At 40.6% G+C, this 15,139-nt stretch overlaps 1 long non-coding RNA gene across 1 annotated transcript; it reads right to left on the bottom strand.

The window, feature by feature from the left end:
• Positions 1-3,285: 3,285 nt before the first annotated feature.
• On the bottom strand, positions 3,286-4,327 carry LOC134217590 (uncharacterized). The gene is made up of 2 exons (XR_009981106.1): positions 4,130-4,327; positions 3,286-3,773 (listed from the first exon to the last, which is right to left on the bottom strand). It is a non-coding gene; the product is annotated as an uncharacterized LOC134217590 (long non-coding RNA).
• Between the last annotated feature and the right edge of the window lie 10,812 nt (positions 4,328-15,139).

A 15,139-nucleotide genomic window follows, 5' to 3' on the forward strand; every position in this document is an offset into this window, starting at 1 on the left:
TCAATAAAGTGTGTCGTGCGTCTTTCCCATATTCTGTCTTCACCGATGTCAGCTTTTTGAAGGACCCGTTATTCGACTTCCACGACTACCCGTGCCCGTTTACAAGAACTAAACGCCGATATGTTGCGTTTCAATGAGACAGCGCTCCTGGCTGCCATACTGCACAAAAACAAACCGGAAAAAGTGTTGAACGTGTTGCTACTTGACGTTACCACATTGCCGTACGGTATGGAAACAAGCATACACATACTTTCACCAAATACTCGACACGTGTGAACTAGCCACCCTATAACCAGAGACCGGCGGAGTGAAAAACTGTCGAAATGGCAACGTATGAAAATGCATGAAATCGTGAAATTAACACTGGCATCACTTGAACTTTTTGCTTGCTTCTTATGGATGCAAAAAGTAAACAAGTCGAATTGGAACCGCTTTTGATGGTTCGATTGGAAACAAGATGGCGTCTTCGCCGATCTCTTATTGTAGTATTTCTAGTGTGAACCGGTCAGAACCCCACCACCAAATCGCGTTTCAATATTTATGTCCACGATATTCGAAATGTAACGGCGACAAGTGTCACCTTGGCAGTGAGGACATCAAACGCATGATAAACAAGAATTACTGCTCCGAAGACGAGAAGCAAAAGGAAGCCATTTTTGCTAAAAACGCTATGGAGTCGTACTGTTTCAAAGTGAAGTGCAGTTTGACGAGCTACCGGAACTACTATGCTATATATTGCTGCATTATCATGCTTTACCCAATATGCAAGATAACTTAGTAAACATCACGATAGGCTAGATAATGATAATATTACTACAAATACCTATTTTTGTAACGATAGTCGAATCATCGCAGGTAACAATCAGGCTACTAAGCCTGCCTTCCCACTCGTGGTCCCATTTATTGTATTTAATTATAAATAAAATAATAAATTTAAAATTTACAAAACCAAATCACTAAATTTTTTTTATTCTCGTCACACCTTTATACCAGAAGTCAAGGACAGGCTCGGATCGCAAATCCAGAATGCATAGTTGGCACGAATTGTTGTTTCACAATCAAATCAACAAATCTTAATCAATAAAATCAATCAATCAGTCTCAACAAATCGGTCTCAATCAATCTCAATCGATCAATCATCAATCTCAATCAATAAATAAATCAACCAGTCTATCTCAATCAATCAATCTCAATAATTCAATCAAATCAATCATCTAATCAACCAATCAATTTCAATAAAAAAAATCAATCAATCTGAATCCATCAATCTCAATCGATTATTCTCAATCAATCAATCAATCAATTCTCGGGTACTCATTCAAAATGGCGTATGTGATTTTGTAAACAAAGATTCAAACGTCGATTTGTCCAATCTGATAGCACTCCCACGCAAACCATCACCACAGACAGGTAGGAGAAGCCTTCGGCTACCTGTTGGTGGTGTTGGTTTGCGTAGGAGTGCCATCAGATTGAACAAATCGACGCTTGATTCTTTGTTTACAAAATCACATACGTCCTTTTGAATATGTACCCGAGAATTAATTATTCACAATCAATCTCTGTCAATATAAATCAAATAATCTCAACCAATCAATTAATCTTAATCAATCAATCTCAATCTCGATCAACAAAATAAATCAACCAGTCTATCTCAATCAATCTCAATCAATCAATCTTAATAAATCAATTTCAATCAATAAAATCTGTCAATCTCAATTGATCAATAAATCAATCTCAATCCATAAATTAATTAATCTCAATCACTCAATCAAGTTCATTTAATCAATCAACCAATGTCAATCAATCAATCTTAAATAAATAATTTTAATCAAAAAAATCAATTAATCATTCAATCCTAATCAATCTCAATCAACCGATATCTTAATAGTTAATGAATCTTAATCAAACAATCGGAACCAATCAATTAAATTTAATCAATCTCAATCTATCAATCAAACAATCTCGATCAATCTATCAATCGAAGTCAACTAATCAATCAATCAATCTCAATCAATCAATCAATCTCAATCAACAAAATCAATCATTCATCGGTCAGTCTCAATCCATCAATCATGCAATGAAGCTCAGTAAATCAATTAATCAATCTTAATAAATCAATTTCAATCAATAAAATGAATCCAATCTCAATCAAACAATATCAATCAATTAATCAATCTAAATCATTCAATCAATGAATCAACCAATCAATCTCAATAAATCAATCCTAATCGATCTCAATCAATCAATAAATAAATCTCAATCAATAAAATCAAACAATCAATTAATTAATCTCAATCAAACAATATCATTCAATCAAATAATAATCAATCTTAAACGATCAATTAATCAATCTCACTCAATCAATCAATAATAGTCAATCTTAAACGATCAATTAATCAATCTCAATCAATAAATAAAATCAATCAATCTCAATTCATCAATCTGGTTCAATGGAATTAATCAATCATTATTAATCAAACCTCAATCACGCAATCAATCTTAATCAAACAAACTCCACTAATCAATTAATCTTAACAAATCAAACTTGATCAATCAATCTCAATCCATCAATTATTTAATCAAATTCAGTAAATCAATCAATTAATCTCAATAAATCAATTTCAATCAATATAAATAATCCATCAGCCAATCCTAATAAATCAATCTCAATCAAATACCTAATATCACTCAATCAATTATATCCAATCTCAATCGATCAATTATTCAATCTCAATTAATGAATACAACCATTCAATCAATATCAATCAATTTGTCAATCTTAATTATTCAATTAATCTCAATCAATGAATTAATCAATCAATCTCAATAAATCAATCAATCTCTATCTCAATCTTAATTAATCAATCTCAATCGATCAAATAAGCTGAGTCAATCAATCAATCAATCAATCTTAATAAGTCAATTTCAATCAATTACATCATTCAATTAGTCAATCTCAATCAATCAATTAATCAATATAGATCCATAAAGTACGTCACGCAAAAATTGACGATTTTAAACCACCCCCTTCCCCCTTCGTCACGCTTTTTGTACCAAGCCTCTAAAATTTTTCTATGGATCGTCACTCTGCTCTGATCCTCCTCCCCCTAAAGGCGTGACGTACTTTCTGGATGGCCTCTTAACACAACTCAGATAACCAACTCAGGACAAACTGCAACGTCACTATATTGGAAAGACCTGCTGCAATAGATGATAATCCACATCAGGTTTCAATTTGTCTTTGTTGACTGGATGTTTCATTTCATCGATGTGTAATCACGTCGCCTCGTATTAAATTCATTATTTTATTTATTCACATTGCATCGTATCCTGATATTTATTGAGCGGTATAGTTATTTGCTTTGTGCCTTCGAGGAGGGAAGCTGCTGCAGTGGGGTCATGAGATCATTTTTAACTTGTCCATCTGTGTGTGAATGTTCCCTATTCGCTCATCCATCGGTTTGTCCGACAAGATTTCATCCAATGTTTACAGTTACAGTAATTACCGCCAGCCTCGAACAATTTCGCCGAACGATATCCAAACCTTTCTGCTTCTGGGTGCAGTTGAATATTTCCTCGATCTTGGCTATCAAAACGGTTGTACTTTCTTCTCTTCAACAGCAGGACGTACTTGTACAAACCGTCGATGTCCTGCTCTAACCATTTGTGTATTATTGACGATCTACTTGATGTTAGCACTTATCTCGAACATCTCGCCATAATCGATGCTGTTTGGTGTTGATCATGATACTGTCCGTGTCGCCATAGATAACCTGTTGGGTAAGAAAGGAAAAGAAATTTGATTAAAAGTGTTCAACAGCAAAAGCGGTGGAAGGGGGTGGTCAGCGTTGACTCACAAAAAGAAAATCGACACGGTTGTTCCATAAGGTCGCAAACGTAAACAATGCCTTTTCCTGCAAATTCATCAACAACTAGGACCACTACCAGCTAACAATCACTTGGAACTGGTAGCGCTCCGCGCCTTCTATCGAACGGAAGGGGAGAATACCGCCAGAAGTCTCTAATCTTTCTGAAAGCAGCAGAAGTCAATGTTTACGTTTTCGACTTTCGCCCTTTTGAAACAACAATGTCGAAATATTCAGAAACATGGTAATATGTTAACACAAACCTGATAGTACAGTTTTTCCACAATGGTTTTCATTTGGTATTCTTAAGAATTTCCCAACCTTTTAGTGTGATCAGAGCGGCCATGTGCTTAGCGTAGAATCGGGATCTGTTGTAGCCCTTCCATCCGTAAAGGGGATTGGCTCGAAGCTTGAGCGCCTTCTGGCGAATACTGTGCTGCATTCTATGTTCCGGTGACAGACCGGGTGCACGTAAAAAAATTTAATGTTGTTTATTATTAATATTTCTAATACTTTTTTGCCAAAGCAGGCGCCTAATGACATGTATAAGAAAAAACTTATACATCGCATTAGTCACATACATTCAGAAACTTATACTTTTCATTAACTTATGAATGTTATTAGCTTTTTGATATGGGATCATTCATTAGGTGGCATAATGAAGAGTATAAGTATTTTCGAATGGTTTTTTGCCATAACATATAAGGTTATTTTTTTACGTGTGTTTTCATTAGCCGATTCACCGATTTTCTGCTCTCGAGTTTGACGGGGCAATACCTATTCCCATTTTGCTTGGAGAATCTGAGCGCTGACGTTCCTATCTGCATCAGTCGTCCGCAGCGGTAACACATTAGCGAAACAAGTCCTGTAATCTTGGGTGATGCTGGGGTAAAAGGAGTTGAAATCCATCAGCAGGATAAATTTGTCGTAGAGCCCTTTTATCGGTTTCAACACAAAGCCGGATCAATATATCCATATATCGAAAGGAATTAATTCAGCAGGATTCTTCCTTTATCGCACAAAAAATGTAAACGCGATTGATAAATTCGTTAACAAAAACAAATAATCAGAGCAAATAAATAAATAAACATAACTGACAACTACTGTTGTCAAACTGACGCATTTCGAATCGAGGGGCTTCTCAATGGTCGGGTGATTGTAATAATATTGTAATCGCTCACTCCCCAGGGGTACTAAGTGGTGCTCGGAAAACTGGCCAGCATTCCGTCTATGTATTGGTCGATGGTAATTCGTTAAAAAACCGACAAAGACATATTTTACCCCGTTGATATTTATTATGTTGAATCTCCTGTTATGTAGTGGAAAATTATGTAGAGAAAAATTATTTGCCTTTCTTGTATATTTGGTATTTGCAGTTTTGACGAAATCGCTATTTATCCCTCGGTTTATCCCAAAGGTTCCCCTCTTGGGAGGATAATACAAAAATGTTAGTCAACTCTTGTGGGATTTGATTCTTTGTTTTAAAATAAAAGGCCCCAAATCTCAATGAATTTTCTATTGGATTTTTTACAATTGTTTCCATATTTTCTTGTTCTATTGCATTTGAATGGCATAATTGATAATTCAAATGTAACACAATCACTGTTATCCAGAACGTCACTCAGAACCAGTATAACAGTTTATCGGGAAACACGGATTGGCATAATTACCGGAAGTGTTCCAGAGCGCCAAAATTCTTTCACGGCAATCCACATTGCCGTCGCCATTCATACCAAGCTTCTAATCAATAGAGCTAATAAACTATAGAGGAAGCTTGTCGCTGTCGTCACTGGCGAAACATCTTTTGCTGGCGAGGATAGGGCTCTAAATGTCAACGAAGGAAAAATCAGTACGTTGTGACAGATAGGTACCCAACATGTTTGGGGACGATAACAAAGGGAACCGCAGCGACAACCGTCCTCTATAGTTTACTACCTCTATTTTCTAATCACATAAATTTATTGATGGATTAACTGTCATTTTTAAAATAAACAATTAACAGAAGAAAAATCTGACTTCCCCATTCAATTTATATAATAAGAAACAAAATAACACTAATAACAAAATGCAAAAGATAAAATCTGTATAAAATCTGATAAAATATTTATATTTCTGCCAGCTGATAAAAGTGCGAACTGAAAACAAAACAGATGATAGGGCTTGAGATCTCACTAACACCATCATACTGACTCGATCTCGATTCGTTTTTCGTTCGGTTATTCAGAGTCGGGCCGGACCTGACCCAGGTCTAAAACCGAAAACGACATAAGAAGCGTCATCGCCGGCGTCAACTAGCCGGGATCGTCGACCCCACCGTCATCGACTGGGTCAGTAAACCCACTACAAACCGGTGAGTCAACAAACCTTTTTTGTTTGGAGTGCGGCGTCCGAGGAGGGCGCCGCGGAGGAAAGTTTTTGTGCCAGTCGTAGACTGAGGAATCAAATGTGCTACTAGGGCCGCCAAATCATTTTTCGCGAGTTGGAAAGCCTGCCGACTATCGCTTGGGTCCGCCATCACGGACCCGTGAAAATGCGTGCGTGAGCCGTTCCGCCGCCACCCAAAAGTACTGTCAAGTAGCAGGAGTGCAGACGATCGAGAAGCAGAGTTTCCGCTGATCCGTGACGTCACGTTAAAACGTAAAGCACAGAGCACATGAGAGTGAGAATAGAGTAGAAATAGACAGGAAAGAGAAAACCGCACACAAGCTAGGGAGTAAGAAGTTATGAACGAACACAAACACTAAAACGAACAGAACACAAACCCCGAACAAACATGTGCCCCTGTTAGTATTAAGACAATAAATGTTCCATTAGTAATTATAAACAAAATGTTTCAATGTGTCTCCCTAGCCAATTAGTTAATTGATTGTGTTTAACGTCACAACGCGATATTGTTTGTTAGTTTCGAGTCCCGTCCTCTTTGCGAGTTTTACTGTGGTGTGTTATGTTGCTTCCAACTCATTGATGGTTGTTGGTGAGAGGAGAGAGTCCGCCGATGATGAGAGCGGCACTCAAGCTTAGAGTGTATTAGGTTCTGGTGGGCTCTCACCGATTCTTTGAGTGTGTGACGTGACTGTAAAGTATGGATGGAAGATAGGGTGGACCCAATTTGGCACGTTTCGTTGTTGCTGGCTGGACCGATCCATAAATGCTTATCGGGAAAATTTAAATGGACTCGCCTTGAGAGATTCTCATCCGGGCAAATTCAATTGGGCCGTGGTCTCCCTTGTGGAGTGGCGCCACGTGCTTTTTGATACGGATCGCTCCGTGCCGGCTACAACAAATCGACTTCAGTGGATTAAAATTTCATTCTACGTTTGCCGTTGCCGAAAAACCTGGGTGTAGTCAATTGCCGGCGACACTAATCAATACCTGATTTCTAAATGTTATTTATGTTAAAGTGTTATGATAAGACATTTGGCCTAATAGGTCATTTGGCCGAATAGGTTATTTGAAAAGTGAGAAATTAGGAATGAGAAGAGAGACGTCTCAATTTTCATTCCTCATTTCTTACTTCTCACTGTAAAATGTGAGTTAAGCATGAGGTGAGTAGTGAGACGTCTCACTACCCACTTCGCACTACTAACTTTTCACAGTGAGAAGTGAGAAATGAGAAGTGAGACGTCTCACGTCTCACTTTCTACAATGAGAAGAGAAAAATAAAGTGTGAGAAGTGAGACGTCTCACTATTCTCTTTATTGTGAAAAATGAGTTGTACGAAGTGGGTATCATGTATCAGGTATCAGAACGTCAGCTCAGGAGGCACGTTCCCCTCAATTTGGGAGGTTTGTGCCATCGCCTTCTCTGGCCTTTCTCATCATTTACCTGACGGAAAAGGAAGTGAAAAGGGGAGAGAAGAGGAAGTGAAATTGGAAAAAAGGATAGAACAGATTTCTGGAGAAGGAGGATACAATCAATAATACATACATACGATGCATTTTGTAAAACGCAATGAAACGCGAAGCATAAAATATACTGGATAAGTCACACAATGCAAATGCATATGATATACCATTTATAGGAAAGCCAATTATGTAGACTCACACGCATTAAGCTAGGGACTAAAGAGAGGTGTCACAAAAACATTGAGGACGTAACAATGGACGAACGTCAAAGACGAAACACAGAGTGCACTGTGAAAATCGCATAATGCGAATCCATATAGGTGACGTACACAAAGTACATTGAAAAAAAAACGTATAATGGCAATCCATATAGGTGACAGTTTGTTGAAAAACTAAGAAAAACCCATATTCATAACCCCACACTCACGTTGAGATTGCACAAGAATAGCCAAAGCCGAACGTCAGAGACGAGACTCAGAGTACACTGTGAAAAACGCATAATGCGAATCCATATAGGTGACAATTTGTTGAAAACTAAGTAAAACACATATTCATAACCCCACTCTTATTTAACCTCACGTTGAGATTGAATAAGAGTAGCCGATTATCTCGGAGAAGCAAAAAGTCAACTATGCCATAGCTCCGGTTAGCACAGCGAAGGCTAAATACTGTGAAGGGGGCCCATGTATGGTGGGCTTTTACCACTGGAACATGCAATCCGTAATGTTATTCTTAGCCAGATAACTAGCTGCCGACACCACACGGCTATCTAGGCTGTTCGTGGAGAGAAGTTGAACACTATTCTCTTTATTGTGAAAAGTGAGTTGTACGAAGTGGGTAGTGAGACATCTCACTGTTCATTTCATTCTTCTCATTTTTTACAACGATAATTGATAAATGAGGAGTGAAAAGAGAGTCGTCTCAATTCTCACTTTTTACAGGGAACAGTGAGAAATGAAAGTGAGTAGTGAGAAATCTCACTTCTTTTCTTCATTTTTCTCTTCTCACTGTAAAAATTGAGAAGCGCGAAGTGAATAGTGAGACGTCTCACTACTTTCTTCGCGCTTCTCTATTATCACTGTGAAAAGTGAGTAGTCCGAAGTGGGTAGTGAGACGTCGACCCTTTCGGCCAGATTGGTTTCGGCCTAATGGTTTGTTCGGCCTAGCGGAATTCGGCCAGATGGCTTTCGGCTGAATGGGTTTCGGCCAAACGACCCCTTACAGAGGAAGTTTTATCAGTGACTATAGGTAGCTTCCTAAAGTATCCAAAGAATTTACTGAAGGAATTTTCAAAGGATTATTCAGAAAAAAAATCTCTAGAAATTTCTTATGGTAGATTTGAAAGAACGCCTAAGGTAATTTCAGGAAAAATTGACAAGGAGCTTGCTATGGAACCCTTAGAGGAATTTCCAAAATAAAATCCATAAAGTATCTTCCGCTGGAATTTCTCAATTAATTTTCGAAGAAATTCCTAAGCAAATTTCAAAAAACTTGAATTTCTGTAGGAGTTTTTAGAGAGTTTTTAGAGGAATTCTGAAACAATTTCCTAAGAAACTCCTCAAATATTTTCCGTAGATATTTAAAAAAGAATTTGTGAAGGATTTTCAGAAGGTATATCGGTGTTTCTGAAAGAAATCTTGACGGAATGTCCAAATTCTTTTGCGGAGAAATCTAAGACTATCAGAAATTCCTTCAGGAGTTATTTTGAAAAATCCTTAAGGAGTTTCTTGGATATTCTTTCTGGAACTTGTTCAAGAATTCTTAAGGAAATTTCGTCCTGGAACTTTGCAAGGCATACCAAAGGAGTTCTTAAAAGAATTTCGAAACTTTCGGATGAATATCTCAACTATTTTCCCAAGGTTGGCCTTAACAAATTTCTGGCAGAATGCTTGCATGAGTTTCCGAACTAATTCCTGAGGGAAATCCCAAGGAATATCCAAAAGACCTACCAGTAGGCATTTCCTCTGAAATTCTGTTAGGAATTTATTCATAAATTCCTTCACAAATACCTTCAGACATTCCTATATGGGTTCCTTTGGAAATTCCTTTAGGTATTATTTAGTCTTTTAGAAATACCTTTAAAAATATTTTTAGCAGCTCCAACGGGAATTATTTTTGAAAATCGATTCAGGCTCTCTTTAAAAATGCCTTCGAAAATTCATTGAGAAACTCCTACACCCTCCAGGAATTTCTTCAAAAACTCCTCCAAAAATTCATTTGATTACTTTTCCTTAAATAATCTAAAAAAATCCGCCAAGAATTCCTTCTGATATTTCTCCATAGATTTCTTTAAAAGTTTCTTCGAAAAGCCTCCGATATTCCCTCGTAGATTTCTCCAGAAATTATTTCGGAATTTATTTCCGAAAATCCTTTGAAAAATAATTATATAATGAAATAGCTTTCGATGGAGTTGCTAATTGAATTTTCGAAAGAATTAAACAAAAAAATAAACAACAAACACTTAAAAATAACCAAGGTATTACTGAAAGAATTTCGGAATGAACTCGTGAAAGCATTTTCGGAGGAATTCCTGCAGGAAGTTCTGGAAGGATACAGCCCACACGAAGGGAGACCCGACGACGAGAAAGAAGCGTTCTACGCACAGCTGGAGCAGACATACGATGGATGCCCACTGCAGGACGTCGCATCATCATCGGTGACATGAACGATCAGGTAGGGAGGGAGGAAATGTATAGACCGGTCACTGGACGGGATAGTCTGCATATCGTATCGAACGACAACGGCCAACGATGCATAAACTTTGCAGCCTCCCGCGGAATGGTAGTCCGAAGGATTTTCCTCCCCCGCAAGAATATCCACAAGACCACATGGAAATCACCTAATCAAGTAACGGAAACTGAATCGACCACGTTCTAATTGACGGCAAATTCTTCTCCAACGTCACGAACGTCCACACTTACCGTAGTGCGAATATTGAATCCGACCACTACCTCGTTGCAGTATGTCTGCGCTCAAAACTCTCGACGGTGTACAACACGCGTCGGTGTCTAGTGGAAGTGAAAAATGCAACATGGGCGAGATTGCTGCAACACCACACGAGGGCGAACGAGGCACTATATAAACGGGCGCGGAACAGACAAAACTCGATTTTCCGGAGGAAAAAGCGCCAGCAGGAAGATCGAGACCGTGAAGAGACGAAGCAACTGTACCGCGTTTATAACACACGAAATTTCTATGAGAAGTTGAACCGTTCACGTAAGGGCCACGTGCCACAGCCTGATATGTGTAAGCACATAAACGGGAACTTTCTCACAAATATGCGGTGATCTAAAGGTGGCGGCAGCACTACGAAGAACACCTGAATGGAGATGTGGTAGACGAGGATGGCGGTGTGGTAGTGGAGCTGGGAGAACGCGCGCAGGACATAATTGAACATAATTTTACCGGCTCCGGATCGCCAAGAAATCCGACTTCAAAGTTGCATATGATACAATCGATCGGGACCAGCTATGGCAGCTAATGCACGAGCAGCAGCAGAGAAATTCGGAGACGCATCATGGCTGGAAATCGTACGTACTTTGGACTCCGCAAGACGCTCCGATCGAATACAGTTCGCCGCCATACCAAACTGACAATCTACAAAACGCTCATTATACCGGTAGTCCTCTACGGACACGAGACCTGGACGATGCTAGTGGAGGACCAACGCACACTTGGAGTTTTCAAAGGAAACGTGCTGAGTACCATCTATGGTGAGGTGCAGATGGCGGCGAATGAACCACGAGTTGCATAAGCTGTAGACTGCGTGGTTGGCGACGTGTAGCCATGGACCGAGCCGAATGGAGAAGACTCTTATATATAGCACAGGCCACTTCGGTTTTAGCCTGAATAAATAAATAAAACATGGTTAATAACTTTTGCAGCGCAGGTAGAATACTAGTAACCTCCAGAGACCTCGACCAGACCAGAGTACTAAACTAATTAAATCGGGATCGTAATGAAACTGAACAGCGTTCTATATCTCCATTTACTCCACCTTATGGATGTCTAATTTTGTAAAATTATTCTTGTTAAATATCTTTACGTGCCATGATATCAATGTCGTCGGCGAAACCAAATAACTGGACGGACTTCATGAAAATCATACCACTCACTCGTGTCAATCCCTGCCCTTCGTGTTACTCCCTCCAAAGCGATGTTGAATAGCAGACACGAAAGACCATCACCTTGCCGTAACCCTCTGCGCATTTCAAAGGGACACGAGAATGTCCCTGAAATTCGAACTACGCACATTATCCGATCCATCGTCGCCTTGATCAACCGTGTCAGTTTATCCGGAAATCCGTTGTCGTGTATTAGCTGCCATAGCTGGTCCCGATCGATTGTATCATATGCGGTTTTGAAGTCGATGAATAGATGTTATCTCGCTTAACTTTTCAAAAGGACCTAAGTAACATTTTTATCATGAATTAATATGAATAGCGCAATCAACAGAACCGCATGAAAGCTATTGATTGCAGTATTCAAATTAATTCATGGAAAAAATGTTACGTAGGTCCTTTTGAAAAGTTAAGCGAGATATGTGGGCACGTTGTATTCGCGGCATTTCTACAATACCTGACGTACGGCGAACACTTGATCTGTGGTAGAGCGTTCACCCATAAATCCCGCCTGGTACTACCCCACGAACTCTCTTGCAATTGGTCGGCGCCATAAAATTTGGGAGAGTAGCTTGTAGGCGGCGTTCAGCAATGTGATTGCGCGGTAGTTGCTACAACCCAGCTTATCGCCTTTTTTGTAGATGGGACACACGACACCTTCCATCCACTCCTGCGGCAGAACCTCATCCTCCCAAACCTTGGTAATTACCCAGTGCAGCGCTCTAGCCAGTACCTCACCACCGTGTTTAAACAGCTCTCCTGGTAGTTGGTCAACTCCAGGGGCTTTGTTGTTTTTCAGCCGGCCAATCTCCTCCTGGATTTCCTGGAGATTTGCAGCCGGAAGTCGTATGTCTTGCGCGCATGCTCCTAGATTCATTACCATACCACCACCGTTGTCTGCCATATCGCCATTCAGGCGCTCTTCGTAGTGCTGCCGCAACCTTCGAATCACCTCACGCTCGTTTGTAAGAAGGTTCCCGTTTATGTCCTTACACATATCGAGCTGTGGCACGTGAACGGTTCAACTTCTCATAGAACTTTCATGCGTTATTACTCTTCACGGTCTCGTTCTTCCTGCTGGCGCTTTTTCCTTCGAAAAATCGAGTTTTGTCTGTTCCGCGCCCGTTTGTATCGTGCCTCGTTCGCCCTCGTGCGGTGTTGCAGCAATCTCGCCCATGCTGCATTCTTCTCCTCAACTAACTGTTCACATTCGCCGTCATACCAGTCGTTTCTTTGATCCGGAGCCACCGTGCCTAGTGCAGCGGTTGTGGTGCTTCCAATGGTGGATCGAATATCTCTCCAGCCATCTTCAAGAGATGCTGCGCCTAGCTGCTCTTTCATTGGGAGTGCCACTTCCAGCTGCTGCGCGTAGTCTTGGGCTAGCCTACCATCTTGTAGCCGCCCAATGTTTAGCCGCGGCGGACGACTCCGACGCGTGTTGATCACCGTCGAGAGTTTTGAGCGCAGGCATACTGCAACGAGGTAGTGGTCGGATTCAATATTCGCACTGCGGTAAGTGCGTACGTTCGTGATGTCGGAGAAGAATTTACCGTCAATTAGAACGTAGTCGATTTGGTTTTCCGTTACTTGATTAGGTGATTTCCATGTGGCCTTGTGGATATTCTTGCGGGGGAAGAAAGTGCTTCGGACTACCATTCCGCGGGAGGCTGCAAAGTTTATGCATCGTTGGCCGTTGTCGTTCGATACGGTATGTAGACTATCCGGTCCGATGACCGGTCTATACATTTCCTCCCTTCCTACCTGAGCGTTCATGTCACCGATGACGATTTTGACGTCCCGCAGTGGGCATACATGTATGTCTGCTCCAGCTGCGCATAGAACGCTTCTTTCTTGTCGTCGGATCTCCCTTCGTGTGGGCAGTGCACGTTGATGATGCTATTGTTGAAGAAACGGCCTTTTATCCTCAGCTTGCACATCCTTGCGTTGTGTGGCATACCCACCACACATCTTCAAAACACATTATCCTTTTCCATGATCCTGCAACATGTGCATCAAATCATGTTACATCATCCTTTTCAAATGCGCTTACGTTGAATTTGTCATTTGAATATTTACGACCCACTTGAAATGGCATAACATTTTATGACCTTCTTTTACATTTCCTAAAACATAGATTCTTTACACATTCTTCTGTTTCGACCAACAGCGACGAACAACGTCCGCATACCTAGAAGTGCGAAGTCAAATATTTATTACCTACTTCAACAAGCGACCCTCAAGATATTTACAAACGCAAAGCTAAATTACAAACATATGGTGCTCCAGATTTCTTCTGTTTAGCGTTAAGTTCGACTTGTGTGAACCTTCTCCATTATATACAAAATTGAATAAAGTCAGTCTTAACTGTAACCTCGAACGAGTCACAAGACTTTTCATCTCTATGAGAAAACCCGGATAACGAGAAACCCCACAGTTGATTGGCTGCCACCCAATCACGCGTTGGCGCATCTTTCCCAGCACTATGAAGCAGGTTCCCAGCTCGTTGGTGGTGCCACAGCTTTGGTAGAAGGTAGCCGCTCGATGCCCGCTTTTCCACACTTTCTGTTCTGTCCAGCAGATTTCCTGCAGCGCTACGACGTCGAAGTTGCGGGGATGTAACTCATCGTAGATTATCCTGTCGCAACCTGCGAAGCCTAGCGACTTGCAGTTCCATGTTCCAAGTTTCCAATCGTGATCCTTTATTCGTCGCCTAGGTCGTTGCCGATTGTATCGAGTCGTATTATCTTATATGTCGTTCGTAATAGTTGTTTTTAAAGGCGGCTTATTGGGCCTGCGCAAACCTCCTGTCTCGTCGGAGGGCCGTCGTGTCAGGGCTGTTTAGCGTCCCACCTAACACCAGGACTTGGGCTTGTGCGCTTTGAGCGGGGTCGCTTTGGCGGAGCCTACTTGCGGATTCATGCGGCTTTTTATAGAGGTTTAACAGGGCCTACTGTCAAACCCCACCACATCCTAGGCAGGCGCCATAACTCGCAGATGGCCTGGGGAGGGATCGTCAAGCCCTTGGACATAGTCCCTGCTGCCCTACGACTTGCTTGCCCTACAATAACGATTTTAGTTGGGCGCCAACCCCAGAACCAGATTTGTGCTCACTTTTTGAATGTTTATTTATTTGATTCAATCAACAGGATAAAACAGACCAACCCAATGGAACATTTTGGAATAAGCCAGCCAGAATTTTTTTTTGAAAATCTTATGTAATCTTTTGAATTGATATACGTTGACTCACTACTGCCATCTACTCAACTGATTGCGGAAGTACATACGGACGCAGCTGACAGTCGCATTT

This window comes from Armigeres subalbatus, chromosome 1, assembly GCF_024139115.2.
Source record: "Armigeres subalbatus isolate Guangzhou_Male chromosome 1, GZ_Asu_2, whole genome shotgun sequence".
Lineage (NCBI taxonomy): Eukaryota > Metazoa > Arthropoda > Insecta > Diptera > Culicidae > Armigeres > Armigeres subalbatus.